The following is a 24,508-nucleotide window of genomic DNA, read 5'->3' as shown; positions in this document are numbered from 1 at the left end:
AAGTTAAGTGCCAATATTCAGCCCCTCACCACATAAGTAAACTGCTTAAATTGGGCCAAATAAATAGCAGTCGTTTGGCTTATGCAGTTAAGGGCTGAATATTGACTTACATAAGTGTAGCCATACTGGGACAGACCGAAGGTCCAACAAGTCCAGTATCCTGTTTCCAACAGTGGCCAATCTAGGTGTAAGGGAGTGAGTGGCATAGCAGAAGGTTTCTCTAGAAACATTCCGTCACTGAGGTTGCAGTTTAGCCACCTTACGACAGGTGGTGCTAACCTGCTAGGCCAGAGGCTGAGTCAGGGGGGTGGGGCTAAGGCCAGGAGGTGGTTAAATGCCCTGGAGCAGAGTGGATCAGGGAGGCCCCAAAGGAAGAGGTGTCCTGGAAGAGGGCTGAGAGTGAAGGAATCCGCCCAAGGTAATGGCTGGGTTGCAGTACCTGTGGGGGAGACCCAGGAAAGCGAGGAGTGGCTCTGCTTCCATGGTTTGCAGCTGGGGCAAAGAGTAACCATTCAGGGGTTACAAGAGCCGGAATAGAAAAGTGCCAAGGTAAAGAGTGCATTTCTTAATTTGTGAAGACTCAGACCTGAGTGTCGTAACAGGAGCCAGGCCCAGATTAATGCATGAATAGCTTCAACTATGCTATGGAAGCTTTAATAAGAGAGGACTGCTGAAGAGAAGAGAAACCACTTTTAATGTGACTGTTGCTATGCTTACTAAGCCTTGAGTCTGCAACAGAAACAGGCTGCTATTTGGTTGTTTGTTCAGCAATAAAGTGTCCTTTTGATTTACACTGCACTCTGACTGTGTCTGTGAGGGTTCCCAGCCTGTCCGCTAGCCACGCTATCAGTGACCTTGAGCAAAACATTTCACCCTCCATTGCTTCAATTACAACTTAGATTTTAAGCCAGTTGGGCAGGGCAATCATTAGTCTACACCTTTGTAACTTACATTGAGCTCAGATTGAAAAGAGGAGTGATTAATGGTGGAAATTACCACAGCGTAGTTTACAACTGAAGTCACTAACTTGCAGTACTACAGATTAGTGATGCCTATGGTAAATGAAAAGCACAATTTGTGATCAACCTTGCAAGCTGTATTATTCTGCTCCCTAGGAGCATGGATCCTCCTCCACCTCTGCAAAGACTCCTCCCCCAAAGATACCCTCCCACCCCCCGACCCTTAGACGATGCCCTTATATGGTGATAGTACAGCTAGACTACTGCTTGGGAGTCATCAGTGACATTTTTAAGGAGCTGCAGTGGGAATTGAACTTGGTTCCCAGAATCTCATCCTGCTGCACTAACCATTAGGTTACTCCTCCACACATATGCAAACGATATGCTAATGTGTCAAAGCCTCCCCCCTCCCCCCCAAATGAAACAGTTAAACTACCCCTATGGTCATGTGAATGAACTGAATTTGATTTCTGGATCTGACTCCTGTGCCTCAGACTGGCAAAGGCTCCAAATTCTTCAGCTGCAGCATTTACGGTCCCAGTGAAGGTGAAGGAAAGATGCAATCTTTCACACTGAACAGACTGGCATACAGAGTGCATGTATATCAAGTTCAGAGGAGAACAGCACTGAGTAGCTCTCTATGAAGGACTGCCAATTTATAGGAAGTAAACACCCTGGTGACTGCAAATGGCAGTCCCTAGCTTGTTGGGTGGAGAGGTGGAGGACTGTTCTTGTGGGTCTGGAATAGTAAACTTTCTTTCCTCTCGTCCTCATTTAGGTTTCCTTGACTGTTTTTGCTGTCCTCAGTTCACCCATGACATATCCCAGCCTCTCTGATCATTATGATATCACAAGCCACAACCATTCTTATTGTGGTGGCATAGTCTCACCACCAATATTTTGGCTCTCATGCATGCCTATGTTAAATTATTACTTTTGTTTACAGATGTGCCAATAATGGTGTTTATTTCAGGAATATTGGCATTCATACTGCTCTTTTCAAGCTCTATGAATTTGCCAATTTTCAGAACATTTAATGCATGGCCTTTAAGATAGACTAGAGCAAAGCAAATGTAAAATGTTCAGCTTCAGCAGAAGATTGGCCCATGCAGAACTCAAGTTGTTTGCTTCCTTGGTTAACTGAGGCTGGGATTGGAATTGCTAAGGAAACAACGTCCAATGTGTAAAAGTTTCCTGTCAGTTCTCCTGTATGGCAGCAGTCCCCTTCTGCTACTGACCAGAATGGTGCCAGTATCCAAGATGGCACCTCTGCCTCCTAGCAGTACTAGAAGGTCAAGGCATCATCTTGGATACTGGTACCATGATCCAAAGGGACAGTGGAGTGGAGGAGTAGCCTAATGGTTAGTGCAGTGGCCTGAGAACCTGGGGAACTGGGTTTAATTCCCACCGCAGCTCCTTGTGAATCTGGGCAGGTCTCTTAAGCCTCCATTGCCCCAGGTACAAAATCAGTACCTTTTTATAATATATAAACTGCTTTGATTGTAACCACAGAAAGGCAGTATATACCTTTCCCATTTCTACATATTAGCACCAGTAGGAGACAGAGGTGCCATCCCAGGAAGCATCAGAGAGCACTGACAGGAGACATTTAAACCCTGGGTAGATCTTGAGGGGTCAGAGTGTCTGGGGTAGGGTTTGATGTCAAGGGCAGTGGAACTCAATGATGGAGGGTTAGGAGGGGGACTAGAACTCAAGATGGAAGTCATGAGGAGAATCAGAACTAATAGAGAGGTCAGGAGGGGAATTGCTGTTAGTGGAGGATCAGTTACCATTAGTGTGGCAGTAGGAGGGGATTCAGGAACTTTTGATGGGGGAAGGAAAGGGGCTTTAGACCTGCTAGGAGAGTTAGGGGGTGCATCACTGTGGCTTTTGAGTTTATGAGGGCTCTGGATGGAGAGTGCAGAACATGCATGATAGATGCTGGGCACACTCCCTTCATTTACTGCTCAGGCTTTGCAGTAATCATGTGTTATGTTTTGTAGTTAACACAAGGTTAGTGCAAAAGTTACTGATCCTTCCAAAAAGGTCCCCTGGACATCCTGGGTAGCTGGTCTAACTCCCAAAGTCTATCTTTTTGGACATGGATGCTCCTTTCCCATCTGAAATGGGGAATGAAGTGAACATCTATATTTTAACTCACCTAAGCCCCCGAAAACAAGCCCAGCCCATGCTCCCTTGTCAGATGCAGACTCTGGTTTTTAGATGTTGAATGGGATAGTCATGAGCATTTTGGGGCAGGATGTGGGCATGGATTTGAGTTAAGTGTGCAATTATAGAGTAAGGGAAGTTCCACACGTATATTTAGGTGGAGGTATTTGCACCACATTTTCATTAGTGCAAATGGACATGCCTAAATTTACACACAACCTCATTTCGATTCAGGCGACACATCTCAACAAAAAATAGAGAATTTCTTAATGTCTACATCTACTTATTTTCAATTTTGAAAACACATTAAGGGCCTCTTTTACTAAGCAGCAGTAAGCCCAATTTGGGCTTATCCTCGCTAAACAGGAAGTATCGTCGGGCTACCGCAGCAGCCCAGCGGTACTTCCCACCCCTAGCGTGCCTTCATATACAGCGCTACAAAAATATATTTCTTTTTGTAGTATAGGAGTGTACCCGGCAGTAACTGGGCAGTGTGTGTCATGGCACAGTTACCTCCAGTTTATCGTGGGAGCCCTTACTGCCACCTCAATGGGTGGCAGTAAGGGCTCCCCCTGAAATGGCCGCACAGCAAGTGCTTTACTTGCCTCATGGCATTTCCTGCAAGAAAGAGAGACTTCCCTTTTATCCGCTGCGGTAAAAGGGAGCCTTGTCATGCGTGAAAAACACTTGCTGACACCAGCACAGGCCCCCTTTTGCCATAGCTTGGTAAAAGGGGCCTAAAACTTTCTTATTTAGGAAATCTGTATTACAATCTGATAGTTAGAAGGTATCAGTATTATTGTTCTTATTTTGTATTTCCTTGAATTGTCCAGCCTCTTGTAAATTGTGATCCGCTTAGAACTGCGAGGTATTAGTGGAATACAAGCTATATTGTTAATGTTAATGTTAATTTTATAAACTGTACCTAACTTTAGGCGCAGCTTATAGAATAGCGCGTAAGTGGGTTTTTCAGCACTTTTTTAGGCACGGTTTATAGAATTTACCCCTAAATGTGTCTATACCCGAGTTCCATGAAAGATTGCAAGTTCTTGTCATCACTTTTATGCAAATTGGGGTGTAGTCGATTCAGGGACAGAGTTGGGCTCAGCACAGATGGAGTCATAATTTACACATATATACTTTCATTCATGCATACTTTACATGCCAACATTTACACCAATTCCTGGGTAGGTGGACCTGTCAACAGATTCATTTTAACTGTGATCTATGCACCTTTTCTAGGATAATTTTATAATGGAGGAGTGGGATGGAGAGAGTTGGAAAAATGATGGGTTATGCTAAGTTAACCTGCATGTTAAATCACAAATGGGAGTGTTTTCATGCAGTTTGGGGCCCCCTATATTAATTATATGAACAGTAGACGTCAAAGTCTCTTAAATCTGTTATCATCAGAGCTCCCTGTGATGGTCAGGGATGGAAGGATGCAGGGGTATGGAGGCGGGAGGATTTATATGTGCTGTGGATCAGCGGTGGAGAGGGGCTTTGGAAACAGGGAGATTGTTATGAAAATGTAGAGGGAAGAGGGAGTTGCAGTATTCTTTCTATGCTATTTTATTTGTAATAACATATACTTTTTGATGGGGGATGGGTGCTAAGGATTGTTACTGTGATGAAATGGTAGCCTTTGACTGTTTTATTACCTGCAAATACAAATAACATTTCATGGGTGTATATTTTAGGATAATTTCTTTTGAACTCTTAAAAATAAAGTAGATTTGCTTAGACTTTTATAGCTATGGACTATGTTTTCCTATAAGAAATACCAGAAGCATCCCCATTTATATGCCTTAAAAGTTAGAACTATTTTTCATGTGTCTTGCTTGAAGTGTTGTATTCTTAAAACCAGAGGAAGATATTTTTTCCAGTTGTTTGCTTTTTCACTCAGATGCATCTGTGGACAGGTGACTAAACAGCCCAAATCCATTCCAGAGATTATTAACCTGATAAATGCCTGATTTTTACCACACTCACTCTTGTAGTGCTAGGGGGGATTATTGTCCTATCCCATTCAGCTCAGCATAGACAAATACTTGGAATCCAAGGTTTCCAGGAAAGGAACATAGGTTATCTTGATCCCTGAGCTAATCCTTTTCATGGCTCTGGATCACGAGTCTCTCTTCCAAAAATATACAGTTTGTCACTGACATCTACTTATTCCTTGTCTTGTAATAAAGAAAAAATGTTTTTTACATATGAAACTATTTTCTACAGCTTATACAAAGAAAATGCATGGCTTGCTCCTCATCGCTCAAGTTCTGCATGGCACTGAGGGCCCCCATATAAAGCGGCAGTAAGCCTAACGCTGGCTTACCACTCGTTAAAAAGGAAGTACCGTTGGGCTACTGCAGCAGCCCGGGGGTAGTTCCCACTCCCAGCACACTATCATATCCAGCACTACAAAAATATATTTATTGTTGTAGCACCGGTGTGTATCTGGTGGTAATTGGACAGTGCCGTGCACTGCCCGGTTACCACCAGGTTAGCACAGAAGCCCTAAGCGCTTCCCCCCCCCCCCCCCCCTCAAAATGGCCACCCTGCCAGTGCTTCACTTGCCACACGGCCATTTCTTTAAATCATTTATTCTGTTTCTGTGGGTCCTGACATTCTGCACGTAGGAACGTGAAGGACGTCAGGACTCACAGAAACAGAATCTAGATCAGCGAACTTGCCGAACTCGGAGACCGGCGCTGAAGGGGACTTCGGCTGGTGGGGGTTGGGGACCCCCACCAGCAAAGGTACCTGGCGGTGGCAGGGCAGGGTTGGTGGTTGTGGGAGGGAGGGTCAAAAGGGACGGGGAGGGGTGGCGGCAGTGCCGGGGGGGTCAAAGGTGGCGAGGGGTTGGCGGTGCTGGGGGGGCTAAAATGTGCCCCCCTCACCTTGAGCTCTGGACCCCCCTCCCGCCGAAGTCTGGCTACGCACCTGCTGTGTACAGTTCTCACGTCTTGCTGTGATCAGCTCTGATGATAAATATGGGGGAAAATCCTTCAGTCCAAGACCCTTAAAGGAGGCTTTCATGCATGATACAGCAACAACCCACAGTCACAAGAATCTTGTAAAGAAAATTTCAGTTTAAAAAAAAAAGAAAAATATAGCTTTGCCAATGACCTGACTCTTTAAAAAGCAATATTTTGGCATCGTCTGGGATGATGGTGTTCTATGCCAGATCACTGATGACAGAAGGATAGCTGCTGTGCTAATTTCACAGGGAAAATACTCCTAAGCCATTTGCCACAAGTATTTCTCATTCACGCTTGTCCTCTTCGAAGTAAAAGAACCACTTCAGGCAGTCACACTTGAGCATGGTGCAGACTTTTAATTGCAGAGCGGCACTTTTGCCATGACACACATGAACCTTAAATATAGAGATTTTCTTTCTTAACAATAACCTTATTTTTAATCTTTATTGTAAGTTTATTTCAATTCAAGGTAATTGATACTGTGATGTTGTGCTCAGGTTATACTGTTGTAAACATAGGCAAAAAATATTAAATCCAAATGGGGAGAGACAAAAACTATATTAAAAAGTAAAGGAAGTCAATCCCAAAAGAATACAAAAAAAAAATCATATATCGGATGCTTAGAGAAAAGCCTCTGCAAATATACAAATTTACTAAAAGAAGGGGGGACAAAAGAGAGTTCAGTATAGGCTGACCACTCAGCCGAGCTAGATTTCAGTGAGACTAGCGGCAAAGGCAGCTCACATATAAAGCTCTATACATCATAGGTACTCCCCCTTTCTATATAGTTTATTATTTTATTTTAAATCTTTTCTTGCATATTGCTAAACTATTTAATAAAAATACAAATTATGAAATCAGATGTATTATTTCTAACTAATATTGGATAATAAGTATGTTTTCAATGAAATGAATTGACTATACACCGTATTGGGCTTGAAGAAGCCAACCAGATGATCAATGTGGAATAATGAATTAGATGAGTAATATCTGGGGATAATCAGGTTAATACCACGGGGGTTTTTTCTGTTTACTGTTTAATTGATCTCCTTCTCTTGTTTCACTCTCCCTATTTGGTGGTCTAAGGAAGAGAATAGAATTACCTGATTGAAATAATTCCTATATATTACCTTCTCTGTATTTCTGGCAAGTTGTTTTATCGCTTGTAAAAAAAGGAAAAAAAAGAAAAAAAAGAAAAAAATACAAATTACAAACAAAGGGGCCCTTTTACTAAGCCACATAAGCGTCTACACGCACCCAACGTGCGCCAAAATGGAGTTACCAGCCAGTTACCGTGTGGCTCTTGTGGTAATTTCATTTTTGGCGCGTGTCCAATATGCACAGCCAAAAAATAATTTTTATTTTCAGACGCGCATATCAGATGCGCACCAAGTGGCATTTGATGCGTGTAGGTCATTACCGCCAGGTTACCGCGTGAGACTTTACCGCTAGGTCAATGGCTGGCGGTAAGCTCGCAGACCCAAATGGATGCGCAGCAATTTTGATTTTGCCGCACGTCCATTCTCAGCAAACATTTTTAAAAGGCCTTTTTTACAGGTGCACTGAAAAATGGATTGGCGTGTGCCCAAAACCCAAGCCTACACTACCGCAAGCCATTTTTCAGTGTACCTTAGTAAAAGGACCCTAAAAGGATGCTAGAAAGCTGTTGAATGAGCATCCATATATTGAAGAGGACTCACTGATGAAAAACAAGCAGCACCTGTATATTCAAGGGCTGATGCCAACAGTACATAAATTCACATGTATAATCAAAGCACCGGCATATGGAGCGAACAAGAGTGAACTTCTCTTAAATCAATGAATCACTATTTCATTGAATGCTCCCAATGCTTGCTTCATATTCCGGTGCTTTGGTTATACATGTGAACTTGTGTACTGTTGGCATCAGCCCTTGAATATGCAGGTGCTGCTTGTTTCTCATCAGTGAGTCCTCTTCAATATATGGATGCTCATTCAACAGCTTTCTACCATTGTCACGCTGCTGTAGGTGATCTGGGGTAGTGAGCCCTTGGGCTGCTGCCAGAGACCGGCAACAGCAGGTGAACCACCCAAACTGGAAGCGAGGCCAAACACCAACAGGCTGGTACCAGGTACAGGAGTCTCGAACAGGTTTGGCTGGACAGAACTCTGAAGCGGACTTGGCCTGGCTGGACTGGACCCAAATGCTGGGTAGACTTGGCTTGGCTGGAACCAAATGCTGGAACGGACTTGGCTTGGCTGGACTGGAACCAAAGGCTGGAACGGACTTGGCTTGGCTCGGCTGGAAGAGGATTCAGGATACTGGACCAGGATACAGGATTATCAAACAAACAAGATTCAGGATACTCGAGCAAGCTTGACCAGAACAGGATTCAGGATTTTCAAACAAGGCAGACACAAACAGGGTAGAGCAGAAGCTAAGGACAAACAGGGTTGATACAAGCAGGAAGGGAACTAAAGCTGAAGACAGACAGGGCAGATACACACAGTAGGGAACTGAAGCTAAAGACACGCAGGGCAGATACAAACAGTAAGGAACTGAAGCTAAAGACACACAGGGCAGATACAACCAGTAAGGAAGCTAGAGCTGAAGACAAACAAGGCAGATACAAACAGTAAGGAACTGAAGCTAAAGACAAACAGGGCTCAATGGCTGGCGGTAAGCTCGCAGACCCAAATGGATGCGCAGCAATTTTGATTTTGCCGCACGTCCATTCTCAGCAAACATTTTTAAAAGGCCTTTTTTACAGGTGCACTGAAAAATGGATTGGCGTGTGCCCAAAACCCAAGCCTTCACTACCGCAAGCCATTTTTCAGTGTACCTTAGTAAAAGGACCCTAAAAGGATGCTAGAAAGCTGTTGAATGAGCATCCATATATTGAAGAGGACTCACTGATGAAAAACAAGCAGCACCTGTATATTCAAGGGCTGATGCCAACAGTACATAAATTCACATGTATAATCAAAGCACCGGCATATGGAGCGAACAAGAGTGAACTTCTCTTAAATCAATGAATCACTATTTCATTGAATGCTCCCAATGCTTGCTTCATATTCCGGTGCTTTGGTTATACATGTGAACTTGTGTACTGTTGGCATCAGCCCTTGAATATGCAAGTTTGTTGGATTATTTGTAGTAAATAATTAGCAGATTTTAGTACACACAGCTTCAGCTTTAGAAATGTTAATTTCTTTCTTCATCTCTCTCTCATTCACCCCTGAATAATTCACTGCTGAGTCACTTTAAAGTTGAAGTAACAAAACATCTGTTTACTCACAGTTTGTAGTTAGATTATAATCAGACAGGCTTATATATACATATTACTATACATTTGTATTATCAGCTCCTTCCATGTGCTTAGATGGTAATGGATGCTCACACCACCATAGATCCTCTCAGGTTAGGAGAGATCATGAGCTCCATGTGCTCCATGTGCTGCATCTGCTGTGTCTAACCCCCACAGGAAGTTACATAGCTGTGTGACCTCTCTAAGTAATTCACATCAGAGGTCACAGAGTAATCACAGAGAAATAATAGGTGACAGGCAATGCATGTAAAATACAATTACATTCCAACAAACCCCTTCTCATGCATAACTGTCATGCAATTATTTATTCATACAAAGTCCAAGCTTTATACGCAGATTCACAAAATGTTCTCTGGGTAACGGTTTGGTCATGATGTCAGCTGTCATCTCACTGGTGTGACAATAGTGTAGACTGATGACCCCTTCTTTCGCCAACTCTCGCACGTTGTGGTATTTCGTTGCGATGTGCTTGGTGCGTGACTGAACCTTGTCATTCTGTGACAGTCGGATGCAGCTCTGATTATCTTCCATTATCTGGATTGGTCTCTGTTCAGCTATTCCAAAATCCAGCAAAAGTTTTTCAATCCACATCAGTTCTCTGCACGCTTCCGATACGGCCACGTATTCAGCTTCTGTAGAAGACAAACTCACAATACTTTGTTTATGACTGGCCCATGAAATTTGTACATTTCCATACATAAACACATATCCACTTGTGGATTTATAATCAGAATGATCCCCTGCCCAATCTGAATCACAGTAACATATTAGTTTTGGATTACTATTGGCTGAAATCTTTAATTTACAATCAATGGTACCCTTTAAATACCTTACCATCCTTTTAACTGCAGTCCAATCTGATTTGGTAGGTGAGCTGACCCTTCTGCTCAAAATTCCTACTGCATTTGCTATATCAGCCCTGTATGTGGTAGCTAGATATAAAAGCTTACCTATGGCTGATCTATATTGGATGTTATCTGGTAAAGGTTCTCTTACTGTTTCATCCTTCAGAAAATCAGTGATCATGGGAGTGCTTACAACTTGGGCATCTTGCATACCTAAACTTTCAATAAGCTCATTTATTTTCTGCTTCTGGCTTAGAAGATAAGAACCATCATTTTGTTTCTCAATTTCTATACCAAGATAGTATGACACATTTCCAAGTTCTTTTATCTCAACATTGTGGTTTAAACACTTTACAATGTCCTTGTACTCTTGCTCACTTTTGCTTGCAATGAGCAGATCATCAACAAAAGCTAAAATGTATGCATATTGTCCATTTGTGCACCTAGTGTACAAACATTTATCTGCTTCACCTTGCTTAAATTCTAAATTTGTCAATATTTCATGCAATTTATCATTCCAACATTCTGCACTTTGCTTTAATCCATAAAGACCTTTGTTTAATTTACACACTAGCTGTCTTTGTTTTGTATTTATGAAACTTGTTGGTTGTTCCATGTACAAGTCTTCAGTTATATCTCCGTGAAGAAATGCTGTTTTCACATCAATGTGGTTGACTTGCATGCCTTTTGAGACTGCAATGCTCAGAAGTGTTCTGATTGTCGTGTGTTTCACTACAGGTGCAAACACTTCATCAAAATCTTCTCCATATTTTTGAAGATATCCCTTTGCCACTAATCTGGCTTTATACCTTTCCACTTTTCCTTGTGCATTCCTTTTTAACTTGAATACCCATTTGCATCCTATAGCTTTCTTGCCAGGAGGTAATTTTGTAAGAATCCAAGTATTATTTTTATCCAATGCATCAATTTCTTCTTGTGCAGCTTTATGCCATTCAGCAGCTTCTTCTGCTGACATTTTCTCAATCTCATCCCATGTTAAGGGCTCTTGAGCTTCTGCTGACTTTGTTAGGTAAGACAGTCTTGGGGGTGGAACACCTTTGTTTTCCCTGGATGAGCGTCTGACAACAGGTTGGTCTGACCTTTCCGCATCCTCTAAATCTGAGAGTCCTTCTCCAATTGATTCCCCTTCTCCAACTGTACTGTCTTCTTCAATGATCCTTTCTGTGTCTGCTTCCTCTGCCTGTTCCTCGTTAGATACAGGTGAGTTGCTTTCAGACATCTGCCTTGGTATGGCATTTATATACACTGGCATGTCTATTATGGTTCTAGTTTCATATTCTGGATGATAAGGCTCATCTGGGATAATCCAGCCTTTATCAACCCTTTTGTTTTCATCAAAATATGTAACATGTCTTATGCCAACAATGCCAGTTTTCAGATTCAAAATTCTATATCCTTTGTGTCCTGGAGCATAGCCAACTAAAATGCCCCTTTCTGTTGTGGAATCCAGCTTATGCCTTCTTTGCTTTGGTTCATGAGCATATGCTGTACTTCCAAATGTTCTTATGTGTGACAGGTTTGGCTTCCTACCATGCCATGTCTCATGTGGTGTGCGCTCAGCGCCTTTAGTTGGCATTCTGTTTTGTAGGTACACTGCTGTGAGAATGGCTTCCCCCCATAGTCTTTTAGGGAGATTGCTATCTGACAGCATACATCTGGTCATTTCCACAAGTGACCTAAATTTTCTCTCTGCAACAGAATTTTGCTCTGGTGTATAAGCTACTGTTGTGATATGTTGAATGCCTTCTTGTTCTAGAAATGTGCGCATGCTTTGTGAAGTGAACTCACCACCATTGTCGGTCTGAAGAACCTTTGGTTTTCTTTCAAATTTATTGCTCACCATGGTTACGTATTTCTTCAGCATGTCTGTGACTTGACTTTTTTCTTTCAGCAAATAGGCCACACAATATCTAGAGAAATCATCCAAGAATATTAGCACAAATCTGTTATTTCCCAATGATGGGATATTAAACGGTCCACATAAGTCACTGTGTATTAAGTCCAGTACTTTATTACTCCTATTTCCTGTGTATGCAGGAAATGAGGGTCTCACACCTTTTTGAGTAACACAGTCTATACATTTCTCCATTTTACCAGCATTTGCACTTATCTGAATGCCGGTGGCCAGTTGCTTACTGTAAAGATCCTGGATCACCTTAGAATCACGATGTCCCAGGCGGCGATGCAAGATTTCCAGACTACATTTACCATCATTCTTCCTTACTTGCGCCATATGTGAGGCTTCACCTGAAATGTTCAGCTTATAAACATCATTATGCATAAAAGCTTCAGCATACACTTCATCATTTTTAGAGATTGTGCACTTACTGTTTTCAAAATGAATCACAAATCCCTTCTTATCTAATGTAGATACACTAAGCATATTGCAAACTGCTTGGGGAATATACAAGACATCACTTACAGGAATTTCTTTAACTTCATTAGACACTTTGCATTTTAAGAATCCAATACCTTTTGCTTGGATCTTAGCAGTCCCTGCGTTTGCAGTTTTAAGAATACCTTCCTCTGGACACATTTCCTGAAAGAAATCTTTACAATTGGTTAAATGGCATGTGCTCCCTGAATCCAAAATCCAAGTACTTTCATTTGAATTATTATTTACCATAGTCAAAGATTTTTCTGCCATTAGAAAGCCCTTGTGTTTATCTTTGTCCTTCATACATTTCCTGGTTTGAAAATTCTTTAGTTCCATTGGCTTAGGTGAGCTAGAGGGAGTGTTTTGTGTTTCCTTACACCATTTAGATACATGTCCCTCCTTTCCACATGAGTAGCAAATCAGCTTGCCCTTGGGTGGAGTTTTCCCATAGCTCCGCCTTCCTCTGTTCTTTGCCAAGAAATTTGTTTCATTTCTCTCTGACAGACTTTGAGAACACATCTCCTCAGAATCATTTATTATGCATTCCTGCCTTAGTTTTGATGTTGCCTGTTCAAAAGATTGCCCTTCAATGGCCTCATTTACAGACCTAAAAACATCAAACTTCTTTGATAGTGAGGTAAAAAGAAATGCTCTTTTCAATGCATCACACATGGGAATTCCAGAAAGTTCTAACTTTTGAAATGAAGACATAAGATACATAATGTGATCATTACATTTACTTTTATCCCTTAATTTGGTTTCATTCAACTCTGCCAACCAAATTGGTTGCTGCTTTGCATATGTAGTTGCATACATAGTTCTCAGTTTATGTAAAATGTCCTTTGGTGTATCTTTTCCCTCCACTAATATGGCTTGTTTCTCTGAGAGAGCTTCCAAAAACATGCACTTCACATAATAGTTTGCACTGTCCCATTCAGCCATATTTTCAGCTGTTCTGTCTTGGTCTAAGCATATATCTAATCTTTTTGCTCGAAGGAAACATATGAATCTTAATTCCCACTGCTGATAATTAAACTCAGTTAATCTAGGCACCTTGAGAGAATAGAACAATGGTGAATTTCTTCCCTCAGCCATTTTCTTAGCCTTCTGTCTGCTGTGTGGGGGGGAGAGAGAGACAGACTGAATCTTTCCTTTAAAACTTAAGAGAAAACTGTGGCCTTTTTTTCTGCCTGGTAATATTTCTCTTCTTTTTCAATTCCTGAGCCTGGGCCCATAACCCTTTTGTTGGATTATTTGTAGTAAATAATTAGCAGATTTTAGTACACACAGCTTCAGCTTTAGAAATGTTAATTTCTTTCTTCATCTCTCTCTCATTCACCCCTGAATAATTCACTGCTGAGTCACTTTAAAGTTGAAGTAACAAAACATCTGTTTACTCACAGTTTGTAGTTAGATTATAATCAGACAGGCTTATATATACATATTACTATACATTTGTATTATCAGCTCCTTCCATGTGCTTAGATGGTAATGGATGCTCACACCACCATAGATCCTCTCAGGTTAGGAGAGATCATGAGCTCCATGTGCTCCATGTGCTGCATCTGCTGTGTCTAACCCCCACAGGAAGTTACATAGCTGTGTGACCTCTCTAAGTAATTCACATCAGAGGTCACAGAGTAATCACAGAGAAATAATAGGTGACAGGCAATGCATGTAAAATACAATTACATTCCAACAGTTTTATCGCTTGTAAAAAAAGGAAAAAAAAGAAAAAAAAGAAAAAAATACAAATTACAAACAAAGGGGCCCTTTTACTAAGCCACATAAGCGTCTACACGCACCCAACGTGCGCCAAAATGGAGTTACCAGCCAGTTACCGTGTGGCTCTTGTGGTAATTTCATTTTTGGCGCGTGTCCAATATGCACAGCCAAAAAATAATTTTTATTTTCAGACGCGCATATCAGATGCGCACCAAGTGGCATTTGATGCGTGTAGGTCATTACCGCCAGGTTACCGCGTGAGACTTTACCGCTAGGTCAATGGCTGGCGGTAAGCTCGCAGACCCAAATGGATGCGCAGCAATTTTGATTTTGCCGCACGTCCATTCTCAGCAAACATTTTTAAAAGGCCTTTTTTACAGGTGCACTGAAAAATGGATTGGCGTGTGCCCAAAACCCAAGCCTACACTACCGCAAGCCATTTTTCAGTGTACCTTAGTAAAAGGACCCTAAAAGGATGCTAGAAAGCTGTTGAATGAGCATCCATATATTGAAGAGGACTCACTGATGAAAAACAAGCAGCACCTGTATATTCAAGGGCTGATGCCAACAGTACATAAATTCACATGTATAATCAAAGCACCGGCATATGGAGCGAACAAGAGTGAACTTCTCTTAAATCAATGAATCACTATTTCATTGAATGCTCCCAATGCTTGCTTCATATTCCGGTGCTTTGGTTATACATGTGAACTTGTGTACTGTTGGCATCAGCCCTTGAATATGCAGGTGCTGCTTGTTTCTCATCAGTGAGTCCTCTTCAATATATGGATGCTCATTCAACAGCTTTCTACCATTGTCACGCTGCTGTAGGTGATCTGGGGTAGTGAGCCCTTGGGCTGCTGCCAGAGACCGGCAACAGCAGGTGAACCACCCAAACTGGAAGCGAGGCCAAACACCAACAGGCTGGTACCAGGTACAGGAGTCTCGAACAGGTTTGGCTGGACAGAACTCTGAAGCGGACTTGGCCTGGCTGGACTGGACCCAAATGCTGGGTAGACTTGGCTTGGCTGGAACCAAATGCTGGAACGGACTTGGCTTGGCTGGACTGGAACCAAAGGCTGGAACGGACTTGGCTTGGCTCGGCTGGAAGAGGATTCAGGATACTGGACCAGGATACAGGATTATCAAACAAACAAGATTCAGGATACTCGAGCAAGCTTGACCAGAACAGGATTCAGGATTTTCAAACAAGGCAGACACAAACAGGGTAGAGCAGAAGCTAAGGACAAACAGGGTTGATACAAGCAGGAAGGGAACTAAAGCTGAAGACAGACAGGGCAGATACACACAGTAGGGAACTGAAGCTAAAGACACGCAGGGCAGATACAAACAGTAAGGAACTGAAGCTAAAGACACACAGGGCAGATACAACCAGTAAGGAAGCTAGAGCTGAAGACAAACAAGGCAGATACAAACAGTAAGGAACTGAAGCTAAAGACAAACAGGGCAGATACAACCAGTAAGGAAGCTAGAGCTGAAGACAAACAAGACAAGAACTAGCAGGGCTAGAACTGCAAAAAGCACTCATAGACGAAAGCTCATCTGAAGATCTCTGTTGCAAAGGCAAGTCTGACAATTCTCAGGAGCTTAATAAAGGCAATTACAGATGAGGTCACAGGTGAGGCTTGGCAGCAGAAACACTGGGGCAAGTCTGTAGTGGTGGAACATCAGGACTGGAATAGAACCTGGAAGATGTCTGGGAAACAGGAAAAGACAGTCCACAGCAACTACAGGGCCCGGTCACCCAGGGGCAAGGTGAGTGTAGGCATGGAATACAGTCACAATCGTGACAACCATCCTTTGTTTGTAATATGTATTTTTATTAAATAGTTTAGTAACAAAAGCAAGGGGGAAGCTCGCTTGGTACCCATGTAATCACCGAAATGACACAAAAAGTGAGCTTAATGTCGGTATAGGTTAAGCACGTAAAAAGTAAAAAAACGGGGGAAAAGACCTTAGAAATTTGTGGCCACCAGCTACAAAGCTGGGAAGAACAGTCTGAATATTACTGGCCACAGTTCTTCTCTTTAATCATCAGTCACAAAACCCCCCGATCCAACCTACGTGTGGTTGTGCAAATCATTTATTTTTTTTGTTTTTCTTATTGCATTTATGTGAAAAAAATGTTTTTTAAAAAACAAACAAACACTTTCCACCACAGTGCTGCAATCGTTATTTGTAGATTCATCTTAACTGGCTGAGCTTGAGTGCGTACAACTGTCCCAGGAAAGCATCCGAACCCAACGGACCCATTTCACAAATTTCTGAGGTCTTTCCCCCTGTTTTTTACTTTTTACATTATTAAATAGTTTAGCAATATAAAAGAAAAGATTAAAAATAAAATAATAAAATATAATAAAAGGGGGAGACTTTGATAGAGAGTACCTATGATGTATAGAGCTTTATAAGTGAGCTGCCTTTGCTGCTAGTCTCACTGAAATCTAGCTTGGCTGAGTGGTCAGCCTATTCTGAACTCTCTTTTGTCCCCACTTCTTTTAGTAAATTTTTATATTTGCAGAAGCTTTTCTCTAAGCATCCGATATATGATATTTTTGTATTTTTTCTATTCTTTTGGGATTGACTTCTTTTACTTTATGTTGTAAACATAGGGCATATCGGCAAACTTAGCCACTTCTAGTTCTCTGTAATAATGCTCATGTTGTATTGCATTTTCTCATGGTAAAGCAGGAACGTTTGGGTAAATAAGTTGTTTATAGATATAAATTCTCTATACATTAACCAAGTAACATAAGCAAATGAAAAAATGCCATTGCTTCAATACACAAGGAGCATATAAGCCATAAAACGTCATAAAATCACCCAAAAAGGCCTTACAAGTTCTTTTGCCAATGAAATACAAAAATAGACCTTATGAAGAGATATGTGTCCACAAATGGAGAGACTGGCAAAATGTTTGCATCAGCAATAGTGTGTAAAAAGAAAATGAATTCAAACTTGTGTTTCAGTGGAAAGGTTTCTGTGGCATTTGTATTTACTCTTTGTAAATTACCTATTTACATGAAGCAAAAACACAAATTAAACATAGCTTTTTCTTCTAAAAGGCCGTTTTCATGTTTTACTTAGCTAAATTAAGTGCGTCAAACAGCTGAGCGGGCTGAGGCACAAACAGTATTTTACCTGGACTGTTTATTTAGAGTTGTAGTTCTGGGCTGCCAAAAAAGTAGTTTTTCTTAAACTTTGCTGATGCAGAAAAACATAAATTTAGAATCAAAAGGTAGCTAAAACCAGGGTGCCTTCTGACTTAGTTTTGGGGCCTTGCTAGTGGCCACAGATAAGGACCAGAAGCATCTGAGTGGAGACCTCAGCATGATTTTCTTAATTTCCAAACAAAGGGGTCCTTTTACTAAGCTGCACTAAGAAATGGGCTTACCATGCCCTTCCATGGGACTTCCCAATGCACTAAGGGCTCCTTTTATCAAGCTGCGGTAACAAGGGCCCTGCGCTAGCGGCAGGGGACCTTATTTGCCACATGCTGAGGCCCTTTTTTCTGCAGCGGGTAAAAAGGCAAAAAAATGGCATGGTCATGAGGTAAGATTTCACTTACCATATGGCCATGTGAGGGAGAGCACTTAATACCACCCACTGAGGTAGCATTAAGGGCTCCCGCACTAACCCAGCAGTAATTGGGTAGTGTGCGGTGCTGCCTGATTACCACCGGGTTAGCGCCTCGCTGGAAAATATCTAGCTATTTCCATGGCGCGGTAATGGTGTGCACCAGGACTGGAACTACCGCCAGCACCAACGGTCGGTCAGCGGTAGTTCCACATTAGCAGGCAGTGGGCTTACCGCCGCTCTGTGAAAGGGCCCCTAAGCCATGAAAAAGAGCTTTTTTTTAAAAACTTGTTTCATTAATAGTTGTGTGCTAATGTTAGCTTTAGCCCACAGCCATTAAAAATAAATTTACCACAGGAGCATTTACTGCCTCCCATTTAGATGGCGTTAAGGGCTCCCATGTTAAGGACGTGATCACCAGTTAGCACGGTGGTAGTGTACAAAGCGCGTTCTGATTACTGCATCCACGTCCATTCTCCACCCCATAGCAAAAAAGAAGCACCAAGAGCCTTGAAAAGAGGGACACGGTTCCTTTAATCGTATGACTTGAATATCAATCTTCCATAAAATGACCCGACACGGGCCGTGTTTCGTCACACACACACAGCGCCTGCGTCAGGGGTCAAAAGTGTGATGGGATGTGCAGAAATAATCATCACTGTTTCTTTCACAGATCTGACTACAAAGGGACCATCTCTGCTCGTGATATATGTGCGAAGGTGAAAGTTTGTTCTCTGCACATCCCGTCACTTTGATACTGTTACATTTTTTACCTCTGACGCAGGCGCTGTGCGCCGAACACGGCCCATGTCGGGTCATTTTATGGAAGATTGATATTCAAGTCACACGATTAAAGGAACTGTGTCCCTTTTTTGAAGGCTCTTGGTGCTTCTTTTTTTGCTTTTTGGACTTTGTTCTGTACTTTTGGACCCTCTCTGTGCATTCTCCACCCCTGACAATAATTACCATGCAGTTAGAGCACACAGATGGCAAAACTAATGCAGAACACTTTAGTGCATTGCGCATTAGGCCATTTTTGCTGTGTTAGGTGCGCAGTAGCATCAAATGCAGCTTAGTAAAAGGGCCCCAAAATTTAGTAAAAGAAAACCACCAAAGTAACTAGTTAGCTATGATACCTTTTAGTAGGAATACTTATTATTTACATAAATCATCAGGTCCCTGTCTCATTTTTTTTGTTGTTGTTGTTTTTCAGACCCAATGAAGGGAGTATAACTCCCAAAAGCTCATTAAGAAATATATTAAATTAGTCCGATAAAAAAATATCAACGTATCTATCTTTTGCTTCTTGACTTTTGTTTACCTGCGTTAGAAATGGACATTATTAGTAGCTTGGATCTTTAAACATTCATAAGCTGTATCAAGTTATTGTCTCTGTGTCTTCATGTTCTTTCAATTTCATCCTAAAAGTTAGGCTTTCATTATACTTAGGCATCAAGGAAACCTACTGTTTTACACCTTCCAACTCTGTTAAAATAGTCAAAGAGGTTGATATTGAAAAGTGCTCTTGTGGTCGGCTTAATTGCTTTTTAAACATTTTTCAAACATTCTCAGTCCATGCTCATTCTCCACTCACAACCTTCCAGTTCCTGCTTCCTAACACACTGTGCAATTAAATTGCAAATAAGTGTGCACCCTCACGCCAATTTGTTAACATGCTAATTTGCGCAATAAGGAGGCAATTCTATAACTTGGCTCCTCCATTTAGGTGCACCGATGCCATGTGCTGAGCACCAATTTACTAACAGAATCTGTGCACCAAGATCCCATTATAGAATACTAGTAAAAAAGGCCCGTTTCTGACACAAATGAAACGGGCGCTAGCAAGGTTTTCCTCGGAGTGTGTATGTTTGAGAGAGAGAGTGTGTGAGAGAGATGGAGTGTGTGTGTCATAGAGAGAATGAGACAGAGACAGCAAGTGTGTGTGTGTGTGAGAGAGAGAGTGTGTGAGAGACAGAGTATGTGTGAGACTGTGTGTGTGTGACAGAGATAGAGTGTGATAGACATGGAGTGTGTCAGAGAGAGTGTATGTGAGAGACACTGAGTGAGTGAGTGAGTGAGTGAGTGTGAGCCCCCACCCCTCCTCTCGCAGGGCCCCCCTCCCCACCCCCACCTCTCTGGTCTCAGGACCCCCTCCCCACCTCCATCTCCCCTGCCCCGTCTCCAGCCATCCATGTCCAGCGACCCTCCCCTCCCCCCTCCAGCTACCCATGTCCAGCGACCTGACCCTCCCCCCCCGGCGCATCAAACCCCCTTGCCACCCGCAGCTGCCAGTGGTAACGCTGTCTGGCCGCTGCTGCTTCCCCTGTTGAGCAGCAGCAGCCGCTACAAAAAGAAAAGAAGCGATAAATGTTTTTAAACCCAGTCCAAATCATTTGCAAATGCCCGAGTCTTACAACGCAGTCTCTGCAGCTGCTCCTCCTCTTGCCTGTCACGTGACTGCGCTCCTCCGGGGTCTTACTCCAGGGGCAGTGACGTGGAGGCGAGAGGAGGAGCGGCTGCAGAGACTGCGTTGTAAGACTTGGGCATTTGCAAATGATTTGGGCTGGGTTTAAAAACATTTATCGCTTCTTTTCTTTTTGTAGCGGCCGCTGCTGCTCAACAGGAGAAGCAGCAGCGGCCGGACAGCATTACTACTGGCATCTGCGGGTGGCGATGGGGTTTGATGCGCCGATGGGGTGTTGATGTGCTTCGGAGGGGGGGAGAGGGTGTTTGATGTGCCAGGGGGGAATTGTGTGATGCGCCGAGGGGAGAGGTTTCTGTGGTGCCGCGCTTGTAGTTTTTTGATGCGCCACTCCCTGCCACTTGCTCCGAAGTGGCAGGGAGCGGCACACTGACAGCTGATTCCCAGGCAGGGGGAGGAGTATTTCCCTACTCCTCCACCTGCCTGGGAATCAGCTGTTAGTGACATCATCCTGGCTACAGAGCCTAGCTCAGCAACTCCAGGAGCCACGGACACAGGCAGTCCCACATTAGAACGTTGGTGGTGAGAATTATTATATAGGATTAGCATAAACCGAAATTAGCACACCTAAATTAAGGCACAATCCAGGAGTGGACTGACAGGGATCTGGTCCCTGGGCAATAAGGGTCATGGCCCCCTGGGTCCCACATCTCTCCCTCTATCCTCCTGAATCCAATATCTCTCCCCTTCCCCCTCTCTAGATCCAACATCTTTCTTCCCCCCCTCCCCCGATCTCAACATATCTCTCTTTCGTTCTTTTTTCCTCTCCCAGATGCACCAGCTCTGCCCCCTCCCTCTACAGCAGGGGCGTAGCCACGGGTGGGCCTGGGTGGGCCTGGGCCCACCCACTTTGGCCTCAGGCCCACCCAGCAACGGTGCATTCTTGAAGAGGCGGAAGGCGGGGCCAGCGCAGAGGAAGCAGTCGCAGCAGCATACAGCCCTGGCAGCGCGCGGATCCGCTGCAGATAAGCAGCAGAAGAACTCTGTGCCAGAATGATGATGACTGGAGCGGAGGGCAGCAGCGTAGCGGCAGGACGACCCGGCACCGTGCAGCTTTCCTGTTCAGATAGACTGCGGCGCTGCCCGAAGGGGAGGGAGGGCCCGAGGGAAAGAAGGCCTGCAGCATGCATGTCAGTGAGTGGTGTCTGGGGAAAGGGAGGGGAAAAAAACCTGCAGCATGCTGGCGGGTGGTAGGTTTGTTGTGTGTGTGTGCTGGTGGGGGGGGGGGGGGTCAGGGAGAGACAGGAGCACTGTTGGGATGAGGGAGTGAGACAGATAGGGGGAGGGACGGAGAGATGCTGCAAGGGAAAAGAGAGGGAGAATGGTTGGATATGGGTGGGATGGGGAGAGGGAGGGAAAGGGCATGAGAGAAAAAAACGTGTTGGACATGAAAGTGGAAGGGAGGGAGAGATGAGAGGGGAAATGTTGAACATGGCATTGAGGTGAGAGAAAGGAAGGATGGAGAGATGGTGGGAGGGGGAGAGAGATGTTAAACCAGGGGCTCAAGGCAGGGAGCGGGAGAAAAGTTGGACATGAAGAAGGTGGAGAAGAGGAGAGGAAAGGAGAGATGCACAAGCGGGGGAGGGGAGAAAGAGGGAAGATGGATCCAGGAAGAGAAGATAGACAATGGATGGTAGAGAAGAGAAAGGGAAAATGCTGGACAATGGGGGAAGGGAGAGGGAACAGGAAGATGCTGGTGGTAGGAGGTAAAAGGTATAGGGAAATAGGCTATGAGGGCGAGGAGGGTAGAAAGAGGGAACAGATGCTTGGCTGGGAGGGGGGGGGAGAGAGAAAATTTTGTGCCTACCTACATTGTGCTCAGGCCCACCCAAAATTGGCTGTCTGGCTACGCCACTGCTCTACAGCTCCACAATCTTCCCCAAGTCTAACATCTTTCTCCCTTCCAAGGCCAAAATCTCCCCCCCCCCCCCCCCCTCCTCTTTCCTCCATCCCCAGGTTCAGTTCTTCCCCTTCCCCTGTGTTTACCTCAAAAGTTCCTTTCTTCATACAGAGCCCAGGCATAGGCTGTCTGCCGCTGACCTTAATCTTCTCTCTAGGGCTGCCAACTAGATCCAGATTCGCCCGACAAGGTTAATCCAGTCCTGGGCTTACCCCTTTGCATGCAGGGTCTTGTGGTTCTGATTTCCTCATTGGATTCCCTAAGAAAAGCAAGGCTACAAATCCTGCCCTTGCAGAAGCAGGAAGTTACATCAGAAAGGGGCAGGCTGTGGCAGAGAGAAGTAGAGTTGCCAACTGGATCCAGATTCACCTGACAGATTCAGCCTATGCCAGGACCCTGTATGCAGAAAGAAACATTTGAGATAAACGTGCGGGGGGGGGGGGGGGGGGGGGGTCAGAAACAGGTGAAATGCCAGAGCAGGGGAGGAGGTGAGAGAAAAGGGGAGTGTCAGACTAGGGGAAGGAGGAGAGAGATATGTCAGTCATGTGGGGAGGAGAACTGGGCCCCCAACTGCTCTGGGCCTCGGGCACTGCCCAGTTGCCGGAATGGTCAGTCTGCCCCTGGCACAACCATTTATATCAGACCACTGACAGGTGTAAATGGGTGCATTTAAGTGTACCATCCAAAGCATGTAACTTCTAATATTCCATAAGTTATGTGCACTAGTTGGATCATGCCCAAAGCCTGCCCATGCTCCATCCACATATACACACTGCTTGCAGTTATGCACTGCAGCAAGCTTATAAAATAACACCTAGTGCACTTAGGGGCCCTTTCACTAAGGCACATAGGCACCTATGCTCATCCAACATGTGTCAAATTGGAACTACAGCCCGGCTACCACGGTAATTCCATTTTTGATGCACATCCACATGGCACTTACCTGGCAGTAATTGGCAGTTTATGCGTGCTGACGATTACCACCCGGTTAATGCATGAGGGGAAATGGTACTTGATATACTGCCATTCTGAGGTTTTTGCAACTACATTCAAAGCAGTTTACATAGTATATACAGGTACTTATTTTGTACCTGGGGCAATGGAGGGTTAAATTACTTGCCCAGAGTCAGAAGGAGCTGCAGTGGGAATCGAACTCAGTTCCCAAGGATCAAAGTCCACTGCACTAACCACTAGGCTTCTCCTCCACTAGCAACATTCCATGTAGAAGTCTGCCCTTGCAGATCACCAATGCGGCCGCGTTGTTGATCTGCAAGGGCAGGCTTCTACGCAACATTCCATGCAGAATCTCAAATAGTAGCAACAGAATCTCCAATAGTAGCAACATTCCATCTAGAATCTCCAATAGTTGCAACATTCCATGTAGAATCTCATATAGGGAAAGCGGTTTACATATATACAGGTACTTATTTTGTACCTGGGGCAATGGAGGGTTAAGTGACTTGCCCACAGTCACAAGGAGCTGCAGTGGGAATCGAATCCAGTTCCCCAGGATCAAAGTCTGCTGCACTAACCACTAGGCTACTCCTCCACTGATCTTATCACTAAGTCAGTGGGTGGCGGTAAGGTCTCAGGCCGAAAATGGACTTGCGCTGGTTTTATTTTTGCCGCACATCCATTTTCAGCCATAAAAAGGCCTTTTTTCCAGGCATGCTGAAAAATGGACCTGCATGCGTACAAAACACACACCTACACCAGCGCAGGCCATTTTTCAGTGTGCCTTAGTAAAGGGCCCCTTAGACGTATAGGGGTAAATTCTATAAATGGCACTGAAAAATCGATACTGGAATCAACGCAGAGCGCTATTCTATAATCAGCGCTCCAAGTCAGGCACCATTTATAGAATAGCGCTTAAACACAATTCCCTTGCCCAAAGTTGAATGTTGGTATTTACACCAGCTGTAATCTTGGCATTTAGGCACAGGAATAGCACTATTCTAGAAAAATGCATGCAAGTATTTGGAATGCCTCTACCCTGCCCCTGACCATGCTAATGTATTTGCACACTTGTGTATTTAAGTGTTATAGAATAGCACATAGGAAGATGCACTTGCAAATTCTAAACGCTGCCAATTGATTGTTAACATCAATTTGTTGCAAGTTAATGGTTCATTAGCTAATAAATTTGCACC

At 43.7% G+C, this 24,508-nt stretch overlaps 1 long non-coding RNA gene across 1 annotated transcript in view; it reads left to right on the top strand.

The window, feature by feature from the left end:
* Window positions 1-376: 376 nt before the first annotated feature.
* Window positions 377-24,508, top strand: part of LOC115478222 — a 45,198-nt gene continuing 21,066 nt past the window's right edge. The window contains exon 1 of the long non-coding RNA XR_003943465.1: window positions 377-549. This is a non-coding gene — a long non-coding RNA (uncharacterized LOC115478222). The remainder of the gene's footprint in view (window positions 550-24,508) is intronic.

Source organism: Microcaecilia unicolor, chromosome 9, assembly GCF_901765095.1.
Source record: "Microcaecilia unicolor chromosome 9, aMicUni1.1, whole genome shotgun sequence".
Taxonomy (NCBI): domain Eukaryota; kingdom Metazoa; phylum Chordata; class Amphibia; order Gymnophiona; family Siphonopidae; genus Microcaecilia; species Microcaecilia unicolor.
Note: the sequence above shows the minus strand (reverse complement) of the source record. Positions and strands in the feature narration are given on the sequence as shown.